This window comes from Ambystoma mexicanum, chromosome 8 (assembly GCF_040938575.1).
Source record: "Ambystoma mexicanum isolate Mex_15411 chromosome 8, UKY_AmexF1_1, whole genome shotgun sequence".
NCBI classification, from domain to species: domain Eukaryota; kingdom Metazoa; phylum Chordata; class Amphibia; order Caudata; family Ambystomatidae; genus Ambystoma; species Ambystoma mexicanum.
In genome coordinates, this window is record NC_090929.1 from 1,294,802,470 (window position 1) to 1,294,827,781 (window position 25,312).

At 47.5% G+C, this 25,312-nt stretch overlaps 1 protein-coding gene across 3 annotated transcripts in view; it reads left to right on the top strand.

Annotated features, from left to right (window-relative positions):
- CFAP46 (cilia and flagella associated protein 46) overlaps positions 1–25,312 on the top strand; it is a 2,698,259-nt gene that overhangs the window by 1,767,505 nt on the left and 905,442 nt on the right. The window lies entirely within an intron of this gene.

Genomic DNA, 25,312 nt, shown 5'->3' on the forward strand with positions numbered 1-25,312 from the left:
TATACACACAGTACTTCATATGATACATGTGGGGGTTCAGGGCACCAAGGACACATAAGGCACATGGACATGATGCACCCTACTGCATCAATAGCACGGAATAGAGTGGTAGAAGGAAGTGGAGAAGAGAAAGGACTACATGATCAATGTGACCATAAGGAGTACTTGCTCAATGTGCAGAGGGAGAGTGAGTCTATTACACAGAATGCATCACACATAGCAAATGGACCCACCACCATCCCTTCCAATACCTAAGTGCTTCACACACAGGGAGTAGTTGCCTGAGGAATGCAGGAGTACAGAAGGGTAGTATATCATCAGGAAGCATTGAAGACAGTACCGGGACCCAGACATCCATGTGGATGATATACTGGTATTACAATGTAATATGTGCAGAGTCTGTGAACCTTCAAATTGCCGGAGAGACGTTGGCCCTGGCCCCGAGTCAAATGACGAGTCACGCATACATAATCTGGGTAAGCTGTAGGGGTCGTAGGTAGAAAAAGGAACACTCAGGAGGCGGATGTTGCAGTAGTGTAGCATGGAGAGTACCACATCACGTGTAACATGCCACCTTTGCGTGATGTTGTGGAAGTGTACATTAACTGTGTGCATCAATAGCTGCAAGTCGGACTCTTTGACAATCTCACAAATATGCGGCAGTAAGGGAAGAGAGTAGTCGAAGATGAATCCAAGATTACTGCCTTGGGATGAGTGGGCAGGGAGTGAACCCATGTAGGAAGGAGAGAGTCAATGCCAGAAGTAGGCTACAGACACGCAATTGTGTAAATGGCGCACAAGACAAGGGGCCTCATTACACGGATGGCGGTAAGGGTTTACCGGTAACGGTATTTTACCGGTACCGGTAAATCCTTACCGCCTTACTACGAGGTCCCTTTGCGGGTTGGGGAATTTAACACCTGCTTTTTGCAATCCGCAAAGGGACCAGGGAGCTTATTACGGTACCGCAATTTGCGCCTTCCCCATTCCCATAGAGCCCTATGGGGCAAAAATGGGAATGGGGAAGGGCAATGGTGGAAGGGGGAATTACCGCCCCGCCAACCTTGGAATAGGGCGGTAATTCCCCTTTCCACCAAGGCGGTGCCAGTATTTTACCGGCATGAACCATGGCGCTAATAGCGCCATGGTTCACCGCCATCCGTGTAATGAGGCCCAAAGACTTTTGAAGTGCACCAGTCCAGGATGGCTTTGAGCCATACATGGTGAATGAGGGTGCTCATAGCACATTTATCAGTTGTACAATGGTTCAAATAAGCATTGCAGCAGGCACATGTATATGTCAAAGATGCATAGAAAAATAATGGACGCCTGCATGATGCCACAGGTGGTGGCTGAAGCAGGGTAGGAGAAAGGACACAGTATGGTGAATCGATGGAATTGAATTTTCGAAATGACCTAAGCAAGTCTACTGTCCGTTCATGGAGCATCAAAAAGATGATGGAATGCATCACTGTGTGAAAAGCATATGAGATATCAAGGATGATGACTGCAGGGCATTATGAATTGAGGGATGCTACCATTCATTCATGTGAGTCCTGTAGAGCAGTGGATGTTGCTCCGGACAGTTTCAATCCACACTGGTGTCCATGTACATCCACAAGAATGACCTCATGGGCGTCCATTTGTGTGTGGGCCAACCTGGCAAGCAGTTTCTCCTGGAAGGTGTTTAAAGCTATTCCCCAGTATGTTGGTGGTCAGGAAGGCTGTGCATATGTCATAGTATGGATGGTGCGAACAAATGAGCGCTTGATGGAAGATGGAAACTGAACACCAGGAAAGGAGTGTTTGCATAGATCACCAAGAGCATTTGACAGAGAGGATATGTTGGCTATGATGGTTCTGTAGGAGCAGTGGGACACCAATAGGGATGACACCTTCATGGAGTAGTCAACTCTGTTGACTACTTCAGGGGAGACATAAGTGAATGAGGAGAATGAAGAATGATGATGGTGAGTGTCCGGGGGTGCAGAGGTGCGGAGGGTTGTGTTTGAAGAGCCTGTCACTAGTCGGTTCAGTCAGTCATGTGTATTTGCAAGACATATGTGCTGTGAGCGCATACCAAAGGTACTATGAAGGAGTTCTTGCATAATATACAGTAGATGTCTTGGCAATCATTGAGCCACTCACCTCTTGCACCTCCGCCACAACCATGCTTGATGGCACAAAGTACTGCTGCACACCGATGGAGCCGCAACGGAAGACATAAGCAGACAACACAAAGCAAAGTGATACATTGATCAACAATTAAGTCATGCTAAAAGTACACTGTTAACCACCAGACCATGGTCAATGCAGGCTTCATTGACACCGCATAGCAATTTTTTAATACTGCATTTATTCCAATACTGCACCACCATGCACCCAGACGCGTTGCACTAGAAGCTGCATACACCATGGCGCTGTATGCATGAGAAATGAAAGAAACCCCACTAACAACACAAAACCTGATGTGCTGTTAGACCAAATATCCCACATAACATCAGACATAGCAACATGTTTGTGGTTTCACAATGCTGAAGCACACCCTAATAGTTGATCCATAATTTGGATACGCCAAATGTGACAAACAGCCCTAATCCCACAAACCCTGCTAGGGATCTGATGTGTCACTCATTAGACATGATAAAAGTTCCATGAGGCACACCTCAGCCCAAACATCTGCACCTGCCACAGTCCCCAAACTGTTGACCATGCTACACACTCCCAAACAACCATGAAAGCCCAACCATAGTTAGAAAGCACAGTTATCATAATCAGTGAACAGTGGCCCCAGCAATTCATCTGATGAACATGACCATAGCCATCATTAGAATCACCCCCTTGTCGAACATGCCTCCCTCAAGGAATAGTGTTTGAGCAGAAGGTAAGTCAATCCAAAGTGAACACACACAGTGCCACACTCCCATGCAAACACCACAGAAGTGTCATCAAATGCCATGCACTTACCTGTCCATGGAACTCACCTGCCTTGCATACGATGCACACCATATGGAAACGCTTCACCTAAATTGAATTCTATGCAGAGTAACAGCACAAACAACATGCACATACATGATCATTGACAGAAAATATCCATACAACACACAGTGCAGGAGCAACACAGGGTGAATAGAAATCAATAGCGATTTGTCCAGCACAGCAGGTGCGCCCATAGAGGTATACACATAGGTAGGTAACACAGTAACATAAGCACCACCCAAATTACCATACCGGCATGTCAGCATGCAAAGGACATATAAGACAACCAACACATGCAGCAAACATGCACACCAGTGATGCATGCTCAACATGCAAAACAGTTCAAAAGCTTACCCGCTGACTGTGCCTGCATGGTGTCAATCCCACATCACCTTCACCAGGAACTGTTTCTTAATCTGGTACAGGAAGGACAGTGTCTGGTGGGGAGGGCATGGGGAGCATGGACTTGAAATGGTGCAGGGTCTCACTCCTGGGACAGCAGTCACCTCCACATCACGGATTAATGAAACAACATGGGAGAACACATTAAAACAGCTATTGTGAAGTACCAATGACACCAAACCTATAATTACCTGCACATGCCATCCTGTGCACCACCATGCCAACATACCATGTAAACATGCTAGTTGACTTCGCTAGCCATGCCTGCATGTACACCCCAGCACACATGTTCTCCTTGAGGAGTTAATTCCACACCTCAAGGGAAACAGAGATTACAATTTAAAAAGACACAACCAGGAAAGTGCAAAACGGAATATGCTATGCCAACATCTGGCCAGGGGGGTGTAAAAAAAAATGTCCAAGAATAAAAATGTCCATCATGGACAGGGGGTTGGGGGGGGCGGCAACCCAGGAGTGGTGAGGGGCAGGGTGCATGTCAACTCCCACATGGATGGATGTTGAAAAAAAACATTCCCTTCATGGGCTCATGGACCGCACAGCTATCTTGGACCGAGAAGCATGTCTCTGCTGTGACCACCTTCCTGTGTAGAATCAGAAGGTGGTAGTGGTAAGGGAGGTGGACCACCTAGTAACCTGGCCTGGTCCTCAGTGGCAGCGGCCAGGCGGGACACTGACTAATGCATCTGCAACATGAGGTCTCAGAGGTCCTCATGCAACACCTCATGGGATGCACAGATTTCCTCCAAGATGGTCTGCCTCAATAGTTTCATCTCCTGTTGGTACTGTGTCCTGTGGGCTGCCTCTTGCACTTTGATTGATGCTCTGAGGGCCAACAACTCTCGCCTCAGTGCTTCCCTGTGTGCCCGACCCTCTGCAAGCAGGGATGCCTACAGAGACCTCAGACCGGCCCATCAGCTCCTGCTGTTGGCCTCCATCTGCAGCCTGTGTGTTATTGTTATTTTACTAGTACCACGCCAAAGCCCGTAGGCATCCAGGCGCCGAGAGACAGATACAGTGACAGAATCTACCTGCAGGAGTTCGTACTAATTGAATAGGTACGTTTTCAGTTGTTTCCGAAACGTAAAAAGGTTCTTGGTCTTACACAGGGGTATATGCAGGGCATTTCATGCCTTAGCTCCTTGGGTGTGAAAGGCCCTACTGAGCCCACAAGATCGTTTCACTCGGTGTTGAACTAGTAAGAAGTCTTCAGCTGACCTGAGATTTCTTTTAGGCTGATAGATACTAACAACATCCTTCAGATAAGCTGGTGCATTCCCAAAGATGCATTTATGGCAGATAGTTAGTCATTTAAACTGAATTCTGGCTTCCACAGGAAGCCAGTGTAGTTTTTTTCTAGCAGCAGTAGTAGGCTCTGAACGTTTCATCTGAAAGATGATGCGGATGGCTTTATTCTGTATTATTTGTAGTTTGTGAATATCAGCTTTGCTTGCCCCATCTAGGAGCGCATTACAGTAATCCACACGTGGTAGGATGACGGCTCTCACAAGTTTGGTACGATTTTCGACTGAAACAAGTGCAGCGACCTGCCTAAGCACTTTGAGATGATAATTAGTACTCTTAGAGATGGCTGTGACATGGGCTTCACAATCTAGGCTACTCTCCATAAATGTACCCAGAGTTTTAACTTTCTGCACAACTTTGATATAGTTGCTGTCTATCCTGAAGCCTGAATACTCCTAGCCCAGCTTAATTTGTGCCTGACGGGGGCCAAATAGCATAAGTTCAGTCTGTCAGCGGCATGTGGACCGCAATGCCAGCAGCTCGTGCTCTACCTGTGTTTCTGGTGGGATCATGGAACTGGCCACCCTATCCATGACCTCATCCAACATCTCATAGGCAGCACCCTGTTGTTGCGCAACACACAACATCGACTGCTCCCACACTGTCTCCCCAGCCTGCACACGTCCTCCACGTGTGCCTGGCCCACGCCTGCCTGAGCCAAGGGAGCATGGCCCTTGCTGTGATGCCACTGTCTTTGGCTGCAGGACTGCATCCCTCCCTTGGAAACCTGGCCCAGGTCCAGAAACCAATAGTGTGGAGTGTGGTCTTGCAGCCGTAACCCCCACAGATGGACGTGGCACCACTGACTGGCCCTGTGAGGGCACCTGACCCCCTGCAGACTCATGGGCAACAACAGCTCCACCACTTGGTACACTCACCTCCGACAGTATTAAGGACTGGAAATCCGATTCAGCAGCAGAGGTACTGGATCCATAGGAGTCGGTGTTGAACCGAGAAAAAAATCCCCCTGATGGACTGTAGCACCAGTGGATTCTCAGGGGCTGCCACACCACGTCCTCCACAGGTGGTCTGTTCCGGCTCAGACTTCCGTTCCTCCTCCACCTCCTTCCCTGCATCTAGTGCCTCATCACCGGCACAAGGACATATAAAGACATGAAGAATCATGTTATTTGCATCGACAATATACATCGGTATCACAATGCTGTCCTGCAACACATTGCCGTGCATTTTACCATGCCAGAAATCGCATAAACATACTATGTCCAAGAAGCTTTCAGAACATGGCGTATGCAGACTTGCAACAACATCCCATGTTCCTGACCATGTAGCCAGTGGACACATTGACATCAGAAATGGTTCTCGGAAAGCAAATTCTGGCCCATGGCACAGCAAACTATTGACAAATACATACTAAATGGAGTGTGTGCTGAGTGTTGGAGGTTAACATGGATGAATCCTGACTAATATTTGACTGCAGGGTCAGTGCCACAGCTGCACCGGGGATGTGCACGGTGTTGAGAAATGCAATTTCACTCATGGCAAACTGTGAGGCCAGCTGGTAGTCTGCATGGAAGCTATCTGTAGCAAGGAACCACCTACGTACATGTGAGGATGGACTATCTACACCATGCACTGCATAATGTGTAACACGTGCTTCAGACAGAAGTCACTGACATCACTGATGCTACTAACCTGATGGCACGTTGTGGTAGCATGTTGAAAATGTTGTTTGTGTATGCTGGTGGGTGATGACTACTGTGACAATGCCATGTGCAACGGATGTACGACACATGGATTGTATCCACTGTAGAGTAAGTACACTGTGAACGAGTCAGTACACATGACATCGTTCACCCAGGGCAGTCATTCAAATGCAGGCACAAGTGCAACGCAATCATACTTGTATCTTTTTACCCTCCACATAATCAGGATGCCCAAGCTGGGTCACTCACCGGATGTGGCCTCGTAATCTTCCAGGCCTCCCACACCTTGCACCTGATCCACATGAATGAACTGGCTCATGACCTGTTCATGCTGGTTGAGCTCCTGCTCCTCTGGTGGCCCCCCTCCAGTTGCCAGAGCAGAAGCAAAGTTGCCACCCATCTTGGATTTGCTGTGATGTTTGAGGTCATTCCACTGCTTCATGATCTGAGAAGCAGTGGGTGTCTCATACCCTAAGGCATTTATGTCATCGGTGACACAATGCCAATGCACCATATGCTGAGCAGGTAGGTGTCTGTGTGCTCCCTGGCTGCGTGCAAATGTCACAGTGCGCCCACGTAGTCCACGAGGATCTGGAGTTCCTCATCATTGAAGCTCCTCTTCCTCGACGTGGCAGTGTCCTGTGCTATGCCATGGGTTTGAGCCTCTTCCTGCTGTGCCTGCTTTGCCTTCTTGGCACATGATGCAGACCCTGACTGGCTGGGACCACTCAGGGCACCAGATGCTGGACCACTAGTGGCCTGGTCCATGGCATCACCCACTGATGCTGGGACAGCAGCTACCCCTGCAGCTTCCTGACCCAGGGGTGGGGGGGTCACAGCTTTCCCTGCACGTCCCTTACCCTTTGAGAGGTGGACAGCAGCTGCCTCTGTGTATCCATGTTCCTGGTGGGGGACAACAGCAGCCGGTGCTGGTCCCTGACCCGCAGGGGGGTTAGCAACAGCAGCTGCCCCTGCTGCTCTCTGACCTGAGGGGGTGACGACAGCAGCTTCCCCTGCAGCTCCCTGACCCGGGGGGTGGGGACACAGCTTTCCCTGCACGTCCCTTACCCTTTGAGAGACGGACAGCAGCTTCCCCTGCATGTCTGTGTTCCTGGGGGGGACAGCAGCCACGGCTGCAGGTCCCTGACCCGGGGGTGAGGGGACAGCAGCTTCCCCTGTAGTTCCCTGACCCAGGGGCAGGGTACAGCTTTCCCTGCACGTCCCTTACCCTTTGAGAGACCAACAGCAGCTGCCCCCGCTTGTCTGTGGGGTACCACTGCTGCAGGTCCCTGACCTAGGGGGGGTGGTGACAGCAGCTGTCAGTGTAGCTCCCTGACCCGGGTTGGGGACAACAGCAGCTACCCCTGCAGCTCCCTGACCCAGGGGGGACAACAGAAGCTGCCCCTGCAGCTCCTTGACCCTGGTGGGTGGGGACAGGAGCTTTCCTGGTACGTCCATTACCATTTGAGAGATGGACAGCAGCTGCCCCTGCATGTCCGTGTACCTGGCGGGGACGACAGCAGCCACTGCTGCAGGTCCCTGACCCGAGGGCGATGACAGCAGCTGCCCATGCAGTTCCCTGACACAGGGGGACAACAGCAGCTTCCCCTGCAGCTCCATTACCCTGTTGGGGGGGGGAGCACAGCTCTCTCTGCACATCTCCTACCCCTGGAGCGGGGGCAGTAGCTTCTGTTGCACGTCCCCAACCCCGGCCATCTCTGCCATCTTTCCCTCTTGGGGCCTTCCCACTCTTGGTACAGAGGAACTTGTACAATGGAAGGCACATCAAGCAATTGCCCTGGGCAATCGGAGTCAGGGGGCAGTGTACATGATGGAAAATGTACTTTTGTGGTCCAGCAAGGTTCAATATTACCCCTGGTTAAAATAAATACGGGACGCATAACGCACAGGCACCCCAAGAATCAAAAATGCGTGTACGCGACACCTCAGTAGCTCCCGTAAAAAGAAAAACGTTAGGCGATACGCTGTAGCACCCAGCAACACAGAAAATGCGTATGCGAAGCCCGGGAAGCTACTGTAATGGTAATAATGAAGGTACGCGATGCGCAGGGGCACCTAGAGTATGAATAATGCGTACGTAACTCACCGTTAACCTCTTAAAAAAGAAAAGTAGACGTGCATATGAAAATCCCTCACCGAAATAGGAAGTTTGTACTGTCACAGCAGTGAATGAATTACGTGGCACCCCAACATACTCAGTAATGCACTTGTCCATCCACTCCCAATTGCATGTTGTTAGGGAGAAACCTGTGCAGTTCCCTCTGGGACCACTGCAAAAGATTTAAGACTACAGGTGGTTGGCAGTAAACCCAATTGGTAGCAGTCTGTACCACCCAGATTTACCTGGTAGCTGTGGCTGAGCATTCAGACTTCTCTCAAGAAGAGTTAGGCAGTATGCATTGTATTCAGAATAGGTCAAAAGAACACAGTAGAACAAGCAAACACTGACCAGAGCTTGGTGTAAAAGAGATATAATTATTTATTTAAAAACACATCTAGTTAAACACACTGGCACTAATATTAAGCAGTTCAAAAACACGGTCACTAAAAGATATACACTCCCTTCAACGATTATAAAACAAGTCTTAAGTAAAGCAACACTTCTTTTCAGACAGCGGTGAGCGCTTAACGAAGATGGCACTCTAATCAATCGGTTAAAAAGGGAGAGAAAGGCAGAGCAAAGATAGAAACAGATCCCAACACTTTCGGAAGAACACAGTAGGAGAAAAAGGCAGATTAAAACCGTAAAGTCAAAGTCAAAAGGGCCAGACCCACTTTAAGAGGCTCCCGACGAAATGTGTCCAAGGTCACACGGTTGAAATTGCCCAAAAGTCTCGCAAAAGTTTCAGAAAGAGTTGGACCAAAAAGAAAGGGACCAGTTAGTTGGTCAAGGCGGCCAGCCCAGTCCAGAAGGTTAAGGAGTTATTGTTACCTTGTAGCAATCTTTAGAAAGGGAGGCCTGGCCGACACGGTACCTTAAAATGGTCAGAACGCTCCAGCGGGGGCAGTTGTTCCTGGCAGCGGGTGCAAGTCGGTGTTTCGTCCGGGGGAAGAGAGGATCTCGTCGTGGAGGAAAACAGGAGTCTGTTGCACTGCCAGGGAAGAAACCAGCCGCGGAGTTCTCAATTAAAAGGAGCGGTCCTTTTATTCGCGGTCCAGTGTTAAGTGGCTATCCGGTTGCCGGGGTGCTTGGCACGGGCAATTCGACCACGAGACGTCCTGGGATGCAAGCAAAGAAGGTAAACTGGTTGTGCCCACCAGTCAAGGGAAGAAGACTCTCCAGCCGGGAGATCTCCTCTGTAGTTGGGAAGTGGTGAGTCGGTTCAGCAGGGCTCCACCGGTGGTGCCATTGTAGCAGGTCGGCTCAGCTTCTCCCTCGTCGGATTTTCAGGTCCTGTGGTGACTTCTGAGGTTCCACTCCCAAAAGCCCTGCTTTTATGCAGCACACCCCCATTCACTCAGCCTAGCTGTCAATCAAACATGCTAAGTGGTGAGCCAGCCGCCAATCACACAAGAGTGCGACTTGAGTTACCAAGATAACTCAGTCCAGGGTGCCTAAACCCCCTCCGATACCCCCTGTGGTACCCAGACAGAGTGGCACCACTTTTGGAGGCTTCTGTGGAGAAGCCCGGCAAAAAGTGGAACAAAGGGCTCAACCTTTGGTTTGGAGTTACAGAGGCGAACACAAACGCCATTTTAAAACCGAGTTCTGGCAGAAAATACCAACCGGTGAATTAATATTAAATAAATAAACCAGCGGTATGTTAGAGGCTATGTTAAAAAATGATTAGCCTCGAACAATGGGAAAATCCCATAGAGATATATTCGCGGTTGAATATAAAAAGTAGTATCCACTGCCACCAGCCAAAACTCGACGAGGGGGGACGGGACAGTGCCCCCTCGAACAACAGACCCAGGGGCAATCGAATTGCCCCTACCAGTACGTCCACAATGTGATGGTTTGTACTGGTTCTGTTAGTAATTTGGGACTAGTAAAGCCAATGGTGACTTTACATGCCCTGGGAGACAGTAGCCAGTCCCAGGGTATGGAGTCTATGGTGGGGGGTCACTATGACACCCCAGTGTTACTGCACGGAGGGTGCTGTGTAACGCACATAGAAAAAAACATATGAGACCCTATGGAGTAAAAGACCCCATAGCCCATGAAACACATTAACATTCAAAGGAACACCATAAATCATGTCCAAGAGTGGGAGAAAGAGAGTCTCACTCTTGGCAGGAGGAATAAACAAACTCCAGAAATCCAGCAAAGCTGCTGGGGGACTCACTAGGTTAGGAAATTTAGCCTAAACGGAGAATTCTCCCTAACACTTGTAGGGTCGGATTTGCTTCTAGGCACTTCTTTATCCAGATTCTGGTGTTCTGAACGCCAGCGTGCAGTGCATGTCACCAGTGTTGCCATTTCCCAACCAACATCTTCTGAGGTAAGTGGCAACCCCGTGGCAGCGAGGCAGAGGGCTGTCAACTTCTCTGCCAAGGAAGTTGACATCCTGGTGGAGCAGGTCCTGGGGCATTATGATGCCGTCTTCAATGCACTGACGTAACGCGGCAAGGAAGGACGTAAACTCACTTGGTACCGGATCGTGGATGCCATCAGTGCAGAGGGGGTGGCATCCCGCACCTTCAAACATGTGCACAAGCGCTGGTAGAACCTAAAATCCAGGACCCACAGCAAGGTCCTTCACTTCCTCCCAGCCAGTGCCACCGGAGAGGGGCGCATGTGCCGGATCAACTATCAGGCTGAGAGAAATCCTGTGTCCGCGGAAGCTGCTGAACCCCCGACAATCCCCCTGAAATGTAATCCTCAGAACCAGATTATACTCAGCACTGTTAATTACACCCCAAAGGGAAAGGGGGAAGTGGATAACATAAGAAACACCAGGCTGGCGACGTCTAGACTAGCTGATGCAGAACCTGCAGTGAATACATAAAAAACACACAAAATCCTCAAATTACTTAACTAACCTTTTGATTTTGAAAACTCCAAATCCTAAACTCAAAAGTAAAGAATCATACCTGGTTCTTCTCTTTGAGGACCTTAGAGAAGAGTGGAGTAATTGCTGATAAAATCTTTCTGCCTTTTTTTGCTTTGAAGGTCTGGAAAATAACAGCAACTCCTTTGAGTTATGTAGCCTTAAGAACCTTGCCTCTGGCCTTTAAAAAACTGTATATTGTTCCAGTTATGATGGGCTTAAATTAATCCTGTTCTTCTTTCTTTTAAAATGAATTTTAAACCAACACACACGAAAATAAAGTATATAGCCTCTTTAAGAACTTGCAAGCTTGTCCTAAGTTCGTAGAAACCTTTTCGCGCACACGCGCCAAAGTTTACACGTGCAAAACACGCGCTGAAGAAAATACACGCAGGAGAAAACATGCACTAAAAACACACGCGCTATGAAAACACGTGCTGAAGAAATCAAGTAGCAGTCTTTTCTCGCGCTCGCGTACACGCGCTATGAACACCCACGCTATCAACACATGCGCTGTAGAAATCACAAAGCAGTCTTTTCTCACGCTCGCATACACGCGCTATGAATACACGTGCTAGGAACACCCGCGCTGTAAACACACGTGCTGTAGAAATCACGTAGCAGTCTTTTCTCGCGCTCACGTACACGTGCTATGAATGCACGTGCTAGGAACACCCGCGCTGTGAACACACGCGCTGTAGAAATCACGTAGCAGTCTTTTCTCGCGCTCGCGTACACGCGCAATGAATACACGCGCTATGAACACACACACTGTAGGTCACACGTAACAGTCCTCCGTAGCTCGCGGGCGTTTAAGAATTAAACGTTGAACTATTAACTGTTTAACATCACAGTTCAACTTATGAATTTACATTAACTTTCTCCAAATGTCGCTAATTAATTTGTGCAACAGATTTACATATCCAAATAAAGTCACTTAGCTTAAGAATGTCCAAAAACTCTCCTGTGAACCTGGATACTCACCTGAAACAACCCCGAATAAGTAGCCGCTCGACTGCCAGGATTTGAAAGTTCAAATCCACTAGGCACAAGACTAAAGCAGGAGCAGCTACAAACATGTTCTCTCAGCTGGGGTTACGACGGTGAAAGGCAGAGAGTGACAGTTTAGAATGTTCATTGTTTTCCTGCAGTTCCCTCTTAGCCAATCAAAGCTTCTATTGTAAAGCTCCATCTTGCCTTGGGACAGAGCCAGGAATCTGTATTGAAAAGTCAAGGCCAAACCAACTATAGTAGAAAACCTCTAACCCACACAGAAAATAAAAGGGAAATATAGAGGAACCCTAACAGTACCCCCCTCCTAATGCCCAGTCCCTGGGCCAATTTTATGTGGATTTTTTGCATGAAACTTAGCAACTAACCTAGGAGCATGTACATCAGAGGAATCTTCCCAGGTACGTTCCTCGGGTCCATATCCCTCCCAGTCAACAAATACTGCAGTCTTCCTCTCACTTTTCTGGAATCCAAGATTTTATGAACTACAAACTCCTCCGATGAATCTTCCATAATCACAGCAGGGGGCTGAGTTCTAAACCTGGTGCCTGGACTAACTGGTTTCAAAAGACTAAAATGGAAAGTGGGGTGTACTTTCAACTGCTTGGGTAACTTCAGTCGTATTGCCACTGGATTTATGATTTTTTCGACCTCAAATGGACCTACAAAACGAGGACTAAATTTATTCTTCCCCTTAATTCTTAAATGTCGGGTAGAAAGCCACACTAAGTTGCCTACCTCGTACTTAGGACCAGCTTTCCTTCTCACATCCGCATACCTTTTATATTTCAATTTGCCCTCTCCCAGTACCTTTTTTGCTTTATCCAAATTATTCTTCTTCAGCAACAAACGTTCCTCCACTCCAGGATTACCTGAATCTTCCAAAACCTCAAAACTCAAAAAACGAGGATGAAACCCACGTCCCAAATATAAAGGTGACATAGAAGTAGCATCCTTATCACAATTGTGTAAGAAAACTCAGCCAACCACACCAGATCAACCCATTCTTCACTAGATTGTAGATAACATCTTAGAAACTTCTCTAACTCCTGATTGACTCTCTCAACTTGTCCATTAGCCTCTGGATGGTACCGTGAAGTTAAACTAACCTTTACCCCAAGTTTTTTACAGAAAGCTCCCCAAAATTTTGAGATAAATTTAGATCCCCTGTCTGAGATAACTTTACAAGGAAGACCATGCAACCTAACCACTCCTTGCAAGAAAATATGAGCCAGTTTTTCCACAGTAACCTCTCCCTCCATCGGCAAGAAATGCGCTTCCTTAGTAAGAAGATCCACCACAACTAAAATAGTTGCACAACCTTTATCCAGGGGAACCTCACATATGAAATCCATTGAAATCGTGTGCCAAGGTCAAGGAGGAACAGGTAACGACTCCAATAAACCATGCAGCTTCCCAACTTGACTTTTTGCCTGCGCACAAACCACACACGTCTTGACGAAGTTCAATGTATCTTGACGAACCTTCTCCCTTCTCTCCTGAAACCTGGATGTCCAGACAAAATCGATTCATGGCAATTCTTCAAGACCTTTTCTCTTAACTCAACTGTGGGCATATAAAGCTTGTTATCAAAAAAGGAAGACCCTTCTTTAAGCTCCTTGCTGGATCCAGTTTCACCCACTCTTCCACCTTCTGTAAGGACATAGATTGGCGAACTTCATTCAACACATCCCAGGTTTAAAGGTCACAACAAAATCCATAGTCTGCAAAAAATAAGGACCAACGAAGTTGTCGCGGAGACAGTTTTAGCAGACTTCTATGATCCGTAAGTACAGTTACTGTGTGCCTAGCCCCTTTAAGAAAATGTCTCCATTCTTCAAAAGCAGACTTGATAGCTAGCAGTTCACAATCTGAAATTGTATAGTTCACTTCTGCCGCAGAAAACTTTCTAGAAAAAAAAGCTACTGGGTGTAACTGACCAGTTGTTTCATGTCTCTGTGAAAGCACTGCCCCCATTGATAGATTAGAAGTGTCCGCCTCCACAAAGAATGGTTTAGAAACATCAGGATGTATCAAAATTGGACTGGTAGTAAACCTTTTCTTTAATTCTTGAAAAGCTTTTTCTGCTTCAAGGTCCAATTCGAATTTTACTCCCTTTTTTAGCAGTCTGGTTATAGGAGCAACTAGCCGTGAAAATCCTTCTATAAATCTTCTATAGAAATTTGCCAAGCCTAAGAAACTCTGTATGTCTTTAACCTTTGTTGGGGTAGGCCACTCCTGAACTGCTTGTATCTTCTTTGGATTCATTTCCAAACCCTTTGGCGAAACTATAAAACCCAAGAATTCCACAGAATCTGCATGAAATTGGCTTTTTTCCAACTTGGCAAACAAATGATTTTCGCGTAGTTTTTGCAAAACCAGACGAACATGTCTCGGATGTTGATCCAAATCTGAAGGAAAAAACAAAATGTTGTCTATATAAACAACTACCAAAATATCCAAGAATTCTCTAAAAACGTTGTCAATAAAATATTGGAAAGTCGCTGGAGCGTTGCATAATCCGAATGGCATCACCTGATATTCATATAGTCCAAACCTGGTCTTAAACGCTGTTTTCCATTCATCTCCTTCTTGCACACGCACTAGATGGTAAGCTCCCCTAAAGTCTAATTTAGAAAAAATGGTGGCTCCCTGAATTTGATTAAGCATTTCTGAGATGAGAGGAAGAGGATACCGATTCTTAACTGTGACCCTATTAACTGCTCAATAATCTATGCATGTTCGGAGGGTTCCATCTGCTTTAGGTACAAAAAATAAAGGTGAGGCTGCAGGAGACTGAGAATGACGAATAAAACCTTTTGCCAAATTCTCAATTAAATATTCGTTTAGATAGTCATTTTCTTTCTCTGTAAGAGCATATACTCTGCTACTAGGTAAATTGCTCATGGCTCTAACTCAATTTTGCAATCGAAGGGCCTATGCAGTGGTAATTCTCCTGACACTTTCATCAAAAACATCCCAAAAATCTTGGTAACATTGTGGAAGTTGTCCAACAACTGCTCCTACATCATAACCTCCAACCCCAAACTCAGCCAAGAAACTAGACACTGAATTTATCTGTTTAACTTCTCCCTCAAAAGGCCTTCCCGAAAAACAATTTTCATGGCAGAAATCAGACTGCATATCAATTGTCCTAGCACTCCAATCAATCAAAGGATTATGCAGAGTAAGCCAAGGCATTCCCAAAATTATTTTTAACAAAGGGGCATCAATCAACTTAAGAGATATCCTCTCACTGTGACCCCCTGTTAAATCCAAAATCAAAAAACTAGTTCTGTGGGTAAGTGGACCTGAAGAAAGAGAAGTCCCATCAACAGCTCTAACTTGCTCAACAACCTCCTTCTGAATAATAGGGATTCCCAAAGATTTAGCAAGACCCCAATCCATAATGTTCCCAGTGGCTCCTGAATCTACCATAACTGGACCTTTTCTCTTAAACTCCATCTCCAAAAACAAGGATACATCCATTGTGATATGAGGAACAGCAGTCTGCACAGTGTTGGCGATCTGCTGCACCTTGCCCGTTGAAGTAGAATATTTTCTCGGTGTGAAAGGACAATTTCCTAAGAAATGTCCACTTCTTCCACAATATAAACACAGATGATTTTCTCTTCTCCTAGCCCTTTCTTCCTTCGTTAAAGGACCCTGGACCCTGGAAGGTGATTCATTCCCTTTCGTCTTCATATCCACTTTAGGTTTATCCACTTTGACTATAGACTTAAAGTCACTCTGACTGTGACGCTGCTCTGCTCTCCTTTCACTCAAGCAAAAGTCTAATTGAATAACTAAATCTATCAGAGCATCACAAGTTGGGGGCCGTTCTACAATTCCTGATAAAGCATGCTTTAACTCATCTTTACGGCCTCGATAAAACAACGAGGTCTGTTTATCCTCGGGCCACCTACTTTCTAATACCAGGGACTTAAATTGTGTAATGTAAGCTACTAATTCTTTATTACCTTGTTTCAATTCTAAAAACTCCCCATCCACCTCCAAAGATATCTGCCTTCTGTCAAACATTTTTCTGAACGTTTCCAAGAAACTAGAATAATTTCTCAAAACTTCACTCCTTTGAGTCACCAACAACCCCGCCCAAGCTGAAGCCTCCCCCGTGAGATAAGACAACATGAAAGTTATCTTGGAGACATCTGTAGGAAAAATCTCAGGTCTACTCATAAAATGTAACTCACATTGAGTTAAGAACACCCTAAACCTCTTAGTCTCCTTGATAACGTTCAGGTGGCGCCGAATGAACCGGCATAACTAAACTTCTAATTCCTTCACTAGCATGTGAGGGCCGTAGTAAATGTGATAACCGGTCACCTCCCTCCCTTACTAACTCGGGTGGAGAACCTGAACCCCCAGCCATCTCATCCTCTCTCCTTGTTCCCATCTGTTGAATTTGTGACACCTTAACATTCAAATCATCCACCTTTTGACGAAGTGATGCATTCTCACTATGAGTTATTTTTAACTCTTCCCGTAACTCCCGAATCAAAGATCCTAAAGCCTCCATTGAGGTCTCGTCGGGGTTCATGACAGCTCAGGCGGACTAAGGTTAAAGGCCTTTCATTCTATCAGGCTAAGAGAAATCCTGTGTCCGCGGAAGCTGCTGAACCTCCGACAATCCCCCTGAAATGTAATCCTCAGAACCAGATTATACTCTGCTCTGTTAGCTACACCCCAAAGGGAAAGGGGAAAGTGGATAACATAAGAAAACACCAGGCTAGCGACATCTAGACTAGCTGATGCAGAACCTGCAGTGAATACATAAAAAACACACAAAATCCTCAAATTACTTAACTAACCTTTTAATTTTGAAAACTCTAAATCCTAAACTCAAAAGTAAAGAATCATACCTGGTTCTTCTCTTTAAGGATCTTAGAGAAGAGTGGAGTAATTGCTGATAAAATCTTTCTACCTTTTTTTGCTCTGAAGGTCTTGAAAATAACAGCAACTCCTTTGAGTTATGTAGCCTTAAGAACCTTGACTCTGGCCTTTAAAAAACTGTATATTGTTCCAGTTATGATGGGCTTAAATGAATCCTGTTCTTCTTTCTTTTAAAATGAATTTTAAACCAACACACGCGAAAATTAAGTACATAGCCTCTTTAAGAACTTGAAAACTTGTCCTAAGTTCGTAGAAACCTTTTCGCGCACACACACCAAAGTTTACACGCGCAGAACACGCGCTGAAGAAAATACATGCAGGAGACAACACGCTCTAAAAACACACGCGCTATGAAAACGCGCGCTGAAGAAATCACGTAACAGTCTTTTCTCGCGCTCGCGTACACGTGCTATGAACACCCGCACTATCACCACACGTGCTGTAGAAATCACAAAGCAGTCTTTTCTCACGCTCGCGTACACACGCTATGAATACATGCGCTAGGAACACCCGCGCTGTGAACACACACGCTGTAGAAATCACGTAGCAGGCTTTTCTTGCGCTCGCGTACACGCTCAATGAATACACGTGCTATGAACACATGCGCTGTAGGTCACACGTAACAGTCCTCTGTAGCTCGCGCGCGTTTAAGAATTAAACGTTGAACTATTAACTGTTTAACATCACAGTTCTACTTATGAATTTACATTAACTTTCTCCAAATGTCGCTAATTCATTTGAGCAACAGATTTACATATCCATATAAAGTCACTTAGCTTAAGAACGTCTGAAAACTCTCCTGTGAACTTGGATACTCTCCTGAAACAACGCCAAATAAGTAGCCGCTCGACTGCCAGGATTTGAAAGTTCAAATCCACTAGGCCCAAGACTAAAGCAGGAGCAGCTACAAACACGTCCTCTCAGCTGGGTTTACGACGATGAAAGGCAGAGAGTGACAGTTTAGAATGTTCATTGTTGTCCTGCAGTTCCCTCTTAGCCAATCAAAGCTTCTATTGTAAAGCTCCATCTTGCCTTGGGACAGAGCCAGGAATCTGTATTGAAAAGTAAAGGCCAAACCAACTATAGTAGAAAACCTCTAACCCACACAGAAAATAAAAGGGAAATATAGAGGAAACCTGACATCAACACCATCAACATGTGGGTCCTGCAAGAGTTCCACTCCGCGCTGCATACCCAGTTCAGCGAGTTGCAGCAACGTCTAGAGTCTTCAGGTGAGTGTCCATGTGTTGCTAGGCTCCACAGTGCATGTGCATTGTATGTTGGGAGTCAGCACCTTAGGCTTACAGCAAGTATGGCTCTTGTACGGATGTCTGCGTGCATGACCCATACAGTGCTCTACATGTGTGCAATGAACCATGTGTAATTTTAATGAGAATTCATTTGCATTGTTTTGTACTGCGGACTTTCACAACATGCACGTGTTTTGTTACATGTGTCTGAGACCTGCCCATTTGAGAAGTGTGACAGATGGGGTAGTGTTGGTGACCTCATGTGCATACATGGTGTTCATGTGTGTGTGTCAAAGATGGGAAACAGGTGCATTTTAATGACTGACAGTCATGTGGCGGGATTGCAGTTGATGGTACTGTGATGTGATTGCTCATCGCAGTGCTTGAGGACTGTCAGTTGATGTGAGTTCATGACATTTGTATGAGCACATGATGCATGTGTATGTAGCATGTGCAATTGATAGGTTGTGACAGTGCCATGCCCTCTGATGTGATTGTCTGTTGGGATGGACAGGCATGTATGTGCATGTATGTGTATTGCATGTACATGTGTGTTCTGGGGGAGGATGATTGTTCCCTTTACTACTGAACTTCATGTGCAAGTTTGCGTTGCCACGCACACATTGGTGCAGTACCCTGATGTTTGTGTTCTATGTCTCCTTATCCACACTTCCGTTGGAAGAAGAGGGCGGAGACAGTGCTGTAGACCAAGGCAGCAGGGATACCTCCACCAGGAAGAGGCGCAAGGCCCAGCCACGCCCCCTGGACAGCACATCGTCGGGGAGCGAGGTGGCTGGTGCCGCATCAGGACCATCGGCCAATGCTGCTGGGGGTAAGTCCAAGAGGGTGAAGGTGTACGTGGACTCCTCAGCAGCGGGGGGACAGGTGAGACAACACGCGGGCCATCCAGTGCGTAAGATACTCAGGAGTCATCCAGGTTGGCAGGGGTGAAGGGAGGAGGGGGCTGTAGTAACACAGCCCGTGGGGTCAGGCGGGGGTGGTGAGGTAGGTGTGACTACTAAAGTACTGCCCCTGGGGCATGAGGCTGTGCAGGCCCCACTTGCATTGTTTGGGCAAGTTCCTGTCCCTGGGCCAGCGGCTACAGCTGTATGCACCTGTCGGCATGCCTCAACCCAGACCCAACCCCAGGTCTCGGATGCTTCCACCCAGACCGACGCCCCAATGCTGGCGGCTGTTGCCATTTTGGTTAGTGTTGGGAGCGGTACGAGCATGATACGTGATGAAGTGCTTGCACATCATCATGATGACATATGGTGTCTCCTTACACGGCTAGCAACATTCCTGGTCCCGATTGTGGTGTATGGGATGTCCAGTAATGCAACCGCCTCCTAGTCTTCCTCCTCTGTGCGCCAGTCATCCACCAGGTGGCCTTCCCGCCCAGATACCACAAGGGCCCCCTCTGCACCAGAACCACCCATATGGGCCTGTCTGGTGGAGACAACATCCCTGCCTGATTTGGGAGTTGACAGTGAATCAGCTGAGGTGGCCACCGTGCTGATCCAGGGACCGTCAGGTTCACCGGAAATGGAGGGAGAGCAGGCACCCATAAGCAGGGCATGGGCCAGACACCCCTGGGCAACGTCATCAGCCTGGAGGGTGTCCTCACAAAGCAGGCACCAGGCACTATGGCAGCAGCAGGTTCTAAGGAGGAGGCTATTTTACTCAGGGCGTACCATTGCAAGGGGGCAGGTACACACCGTCAGGCAGTACGCAAATGTGGAACTGCTCAGCAGAATGTGTTCTGTGTGTGTGCGCTACGGGCAGCGTATCGGAGCAGAGAGGCGGCAACTTGCAGGGAGGTGGAAGGGTTGGAGAGGAACATGCTGGAGGCCCTGCAAGCCCTCCAGGAATCAACACAGGCCCACCTAGGGGTAATTGATGCAGTGCTAGATGATGCCCTCGATGCAGAATTTGAGTGAGACAGGAGATGAGCAGATGGACTAGCCCGCTGCGTGTGTATATCATTCTGTAGGTGTAAGTTTCCTTTTATTTTTTTATTATTTGGAGCGGACAATTTGGACAATACTAAATTTTTTGTTTGTACATAGTACTTTAGGTGTAGGTTTTATTTTTTTTAAACCCAGACTTTATGGACATTTATTTCTAATTTAACTTGTACATAGTTGTTTAGGCATGTTGATAGTTATTTTTGTAATGATATACATGGGCACCTTTTTAAACAGACTGTATGATGTGAATACTTCTGTATATTATATTTGTAATTTACTCCAATTCATAACCTCTTGCTGTTCTTTTTGGTGTGTGCCTGTTTGCTAGTCTATTTAGAAGCCCTGCTTCTCTCCATTGGTAGTCTTGTGTCTGGTTGCGTACAAGCCTGTGTATTGTTGCTGGGATGGTTGGCAAGGGCATTATCCACATGTGGCTGACCTTTGGTGGTTTGTCAAGTAGAGGGATGGGTGTGCACTGTCAAATGGTATTTCCTTTCACATGTGCTGCATCACTCTGTCTTTGTCTTCACGCTGGTTGGGGTGGAGGGAGGTGGGCTCACTGTGGGAGTGTTACATGTTCACCATCAGGGCACATGACTTAGATAATGCTGTGTAACGCACATGTAGTGCATTCACCTTCACCAGCATGTGTTTCCACAGTATTCATTTGCTCAGCTGTTGGTCAACCTCTTGCACTGGGATACAGTAGTGGCATTTCTTTTTATATTCCACAGTGGCTGCCCAATTCACCAGTCTCTGTGAGCCGTGCACTCTCTGACTGCCCTGTCCTTCACACATGCCTGGACCGGTAATGTGATTGTTCAAACGTTTCTTTTTTTAACTACCAGCTCACTCATGCTCAGGCTGTGACACACCTGACCATTGTTTGTTGATGTAGCACACATTGTTGGTATGTTTGCTTCTGTGATTGGCAAACATTCGGTCGCTGGAGCTCCATGACATGCCATTGTCGCATGGGCTGCAAGAACTTACTTTAACATTCATTTGTCACATGTGTATGTTGGGGATGGTCAAGGCCAGGAGGTGTGTGTGAGCACATGCAGCACTCATGGATGTTGCTCCGGTGAATGCATTTATTTTTGTTTGTAGGATACATGTTCCTGATGATATTCAGGCTGATGTCACGACACAGCGGTTCAGGTGCGCAATACACAATCGTTGCACTGATGATGTGTCACAATGTCATGGTATGGCCTGCAGGGGGTTGTCCCTTCATGAGTGGGCTGCCTGAAGGGGGTGTCACAGGTGAGGGGGCTTTGGTGAATGCAGGTAGCCCACTCATGAATGTCCCTTCATGAGTGGGCTACCTGCAGGGGGTGTCACAGGTGATGGCTGCTGGTGGGGGTTGTCCCTTCATAAGTGGGCTGCCTGCAGGGGGTGTCACAGGTGATGGCTGCTGGCGGGGGGTTGTCCCTTCATGAGTGGGCTGCCTGCAGGGGGTGTCGCAGGTGATGGGGGATTGTGGGGGGTGTCCCTTCATGAGTGGGCTGCCTGCAAGGGGTGTCACATGTGATGGGGCCTGGGGGTGGTGTCCCTTCATGAGTGGGCTGCCTGCAGAGGGTGTCACAGGTGATGGTGCTTGTGGGGGGGGGTCCCTTCATGGGTGGGCTGCCTGCAGTGGGTGTCACAGGTGATGGCTACTGGTGGGGGGTGTCCCTTCATGAGTGTGCTGCCTGCAGGGGGTGTCACAGGTGATGGGGCCTGGGAGTGGTGTCCCGCCTGCAGGGGGTGTCACAGGTGATGGGTGCTGGTGGGGGCGTCCCTTCATGAGTGGGCTGCCTGCAGGGTGTGTCACAGGTGAGGGGGCCTTGGGGTGGTGTCCCTTCATGAGTGGGCTGCCTGCAGGTGGTGTCACGGGTGATGGGGCCTGGGATGGTGTCCCTTCATGAGTGGGCTGCCTGCAGGGGGTGTCACAGGTGAGGGGGCCTTGGGGTGGTGTACTTTCATGAGTGGGCTGCCTGCAGGGGGTGTCACAAGAATGGGTGCTGGTGGGGGGGGTCCCTTCATGGGTGGGCTGCCTGTAGGGGGTATCACAGGTGATGGCTGCTGGTGGGGGTGCCCCTTCATGAGTGGGCTGCCTGCAGGGGGTGTCACAGGTGAGGGAGCCTTGGGGCGGTGTCCCTTCATGAGTGGGCTGCCTGCAGGGGGGGTGTCACAGGGGATGGCTGCTGTGGGGGGTGTCACTTCATGAGTGGGCTGCTGCAGGGGGTGTCACATGGGATGGCTGCTGGTGGGGGGTGTCCCTTCATGAGTGGGCTGCCTGAAGGTGGTGTCCCTTCTGGAGGCCTCTGCCTGCAAAGGATGTCACGGGTGAGGGGGTATAGGGATGGTGTCTCTTCATGAGTGGGCTGCTTGCAGGGGTTGTCGCAGGTGACAGGGCCTGGGAGTGGTGTGTGTACAGTGGGGGGTATGTGGACAGGGTGAGTGCCAATTGTGTGGGGGGGGCTTAGGTTTTTGTAACAGGTGTAGCTTACACTTACGAGGGTGCGCGTGATTTTGCCAGGGTATGGCTGTGCTTGCGTGGGAGGACATGCGATTTGTCTGGGGTACAGCCTGGGTTTGTAAGGTGTTATCATGCAATTTGGTTGGGGTGCGGCCTGACATTGCATGGCAGGGCACGCGATTTGCCTGGGGTGCGGCTGAGGATTGCGAGGTGTTGTTGCGCAATTTGGCTGGGGTACAGCCTGGCCATGCATGGGAGGGCTCGCGATTTATCTCTGGTGTGGCCAGGGATTGTAAGGTGTTGTTGCGCGATTTGGCTGGGGTACAGCCTAGCCTTGCATGGAAGGGCACCCGATTTGTCTGGGGTGCGGCCGGGGATTGCGAGGTGTTGTTGCGCTATTTTGATGGGGTGCTGGATGCTGGGCCAGGGATGGCGCAGTGTTAGTCCTTTCACTTTCTTTTTGGTGTGCGTGGAGGCTTGTTGGGGGCGTTCCTTTTGCAGCTAGCAATTACTTTGGCGACAGATACGATACCTCTTGGAATCCATGAATATGTGTGCCACGCAACTTTTTATCTGTGCCACGGCTCGCGCAAGTCCCTTCTCGGCGTGTGGACCTTGTGCCATTTCCGCGCCCGATTCTATGAATCGGGCCCTTTATATTTTCCAGGAGAAAACAGTACCAGCAAAGTCACTCCAAGGCATACTTTCGAGACCAACGAGCTAGGCACATGGGTGCGTGGTAAGAATTGGCAGAGAAATAGAAATCAAATACAGTCAATTAAAATCCAGCTACAGTGTGGTATAATTTTTTCAGACTACACTTGGCAGCAAGGCATAAGAAGGGAGCTGGGGGGCTAGAGCAATATGGTAGGGGACATGGGGCACGTGACAGGGAGTCAATTGGGAGAGAGAGATGTTGGTGTCCCTATGGTGCAGCATTGTACAGTGTCCTTGCTGATGTCCGCGGGACGCATTGTTGGTCAGGCTCAGTTTGAATGTCTCACCCCTTGCCATCTCAAGATGTTCTGACCCATTAGTATGCAGCAGTTTATCCCTTTGAATATTGGGCAGTGCCAACTAATGGCAAACAAGCGTTTTTGCGACAGATAAGCACCATCACGTAATTGTGGCGCATTGTGGGAAGGTTTGTGATGTCACAAGGGGTGTTCATGTAATTTCGTCCAAAAGGTGCATTGCCCTAATCAGGGTCACTTAACATATATTTATATATAGGGGATTGACGTAGTCCCACCAATCGGCTCCTGTGACCTGCCCTGAAAATGTAACTAAAATGTTGTATAATTCTGTGTGATAAAGTGAAGCGAGACAGGCTCGAGCCCGGCAGAGGGAAGCCTGTGCTGAATTATGAGAAGTTGAGAACGTATGAGCTGCGTATTGCTGGCAAGGCGGGTGAAGCCTCAGGAAGTGATTGAACTACCAGAGGTTGACAGCCTAAGATTGAACTGTTGAATTGTACCAGTAAGCCAAAGTTTGCGATATTGATAGAACTGTGCCATCCATCTATCATTTTTTTTTTAGAGACTCTCTAGACCCCTTTGTGGTTGAACCTGGGGAAAGGAGTTAGCATTGAAGCCATTCGGACATTTCTTTTTGAGACACTATCTTCCTTTGTGGTATTCCCTTAACAAATTTATTATTTTGAGAAGGAGGGCCAGGTTAGGTTTTCGTAGCATATGCCTTTTATATTTTGACCAGACTGACTTGGACGTATTATTGTTTAATGGTCGAGATACCTCCCATTTAGGGCCAGTTAGGACTTCTACAATGCCAACCAAAATATTCAATAAAGGTTTTCAAAACTCCATTGTGTCTGTGTCTACTGCTCAATACCATGCCTTCCTCACAGTTATAATACATTTGCAACAATGTTACCTGAGCATATGTGCACAAACTTCACAAAATAATTATTTGTGGATTCTGATACCGCCCCTGAAGCAAAGATTGGTGGAAGGGTCATTCAGAAATCGTCTGCTGATTTATCCTCTTTTGCAGCCACATAGATCAAATGTTCTGTAGTGAGTATATTCTCTAATGACGATCCCTCTAAAATTTGTTTTACAATCTTGGGCACTAATTACACCAAGAAGAGGCATTAACCTTCACTTCTATCATGAAGTATCTCACTAACACAAGTTTTTCTGTAGTCTCTTACTTAAATTTCTTAGTAAAACCTAGTACAAACAACCTTTAGCACTACTGCTTTTGGAAACAATTGTAATAGTGAGGACTTGTCAAATGAAAGAATAAAAATAACAAAGGAGATATTTTAACTTTTCTTATTTTAGATCACTGCTTCGGTTCT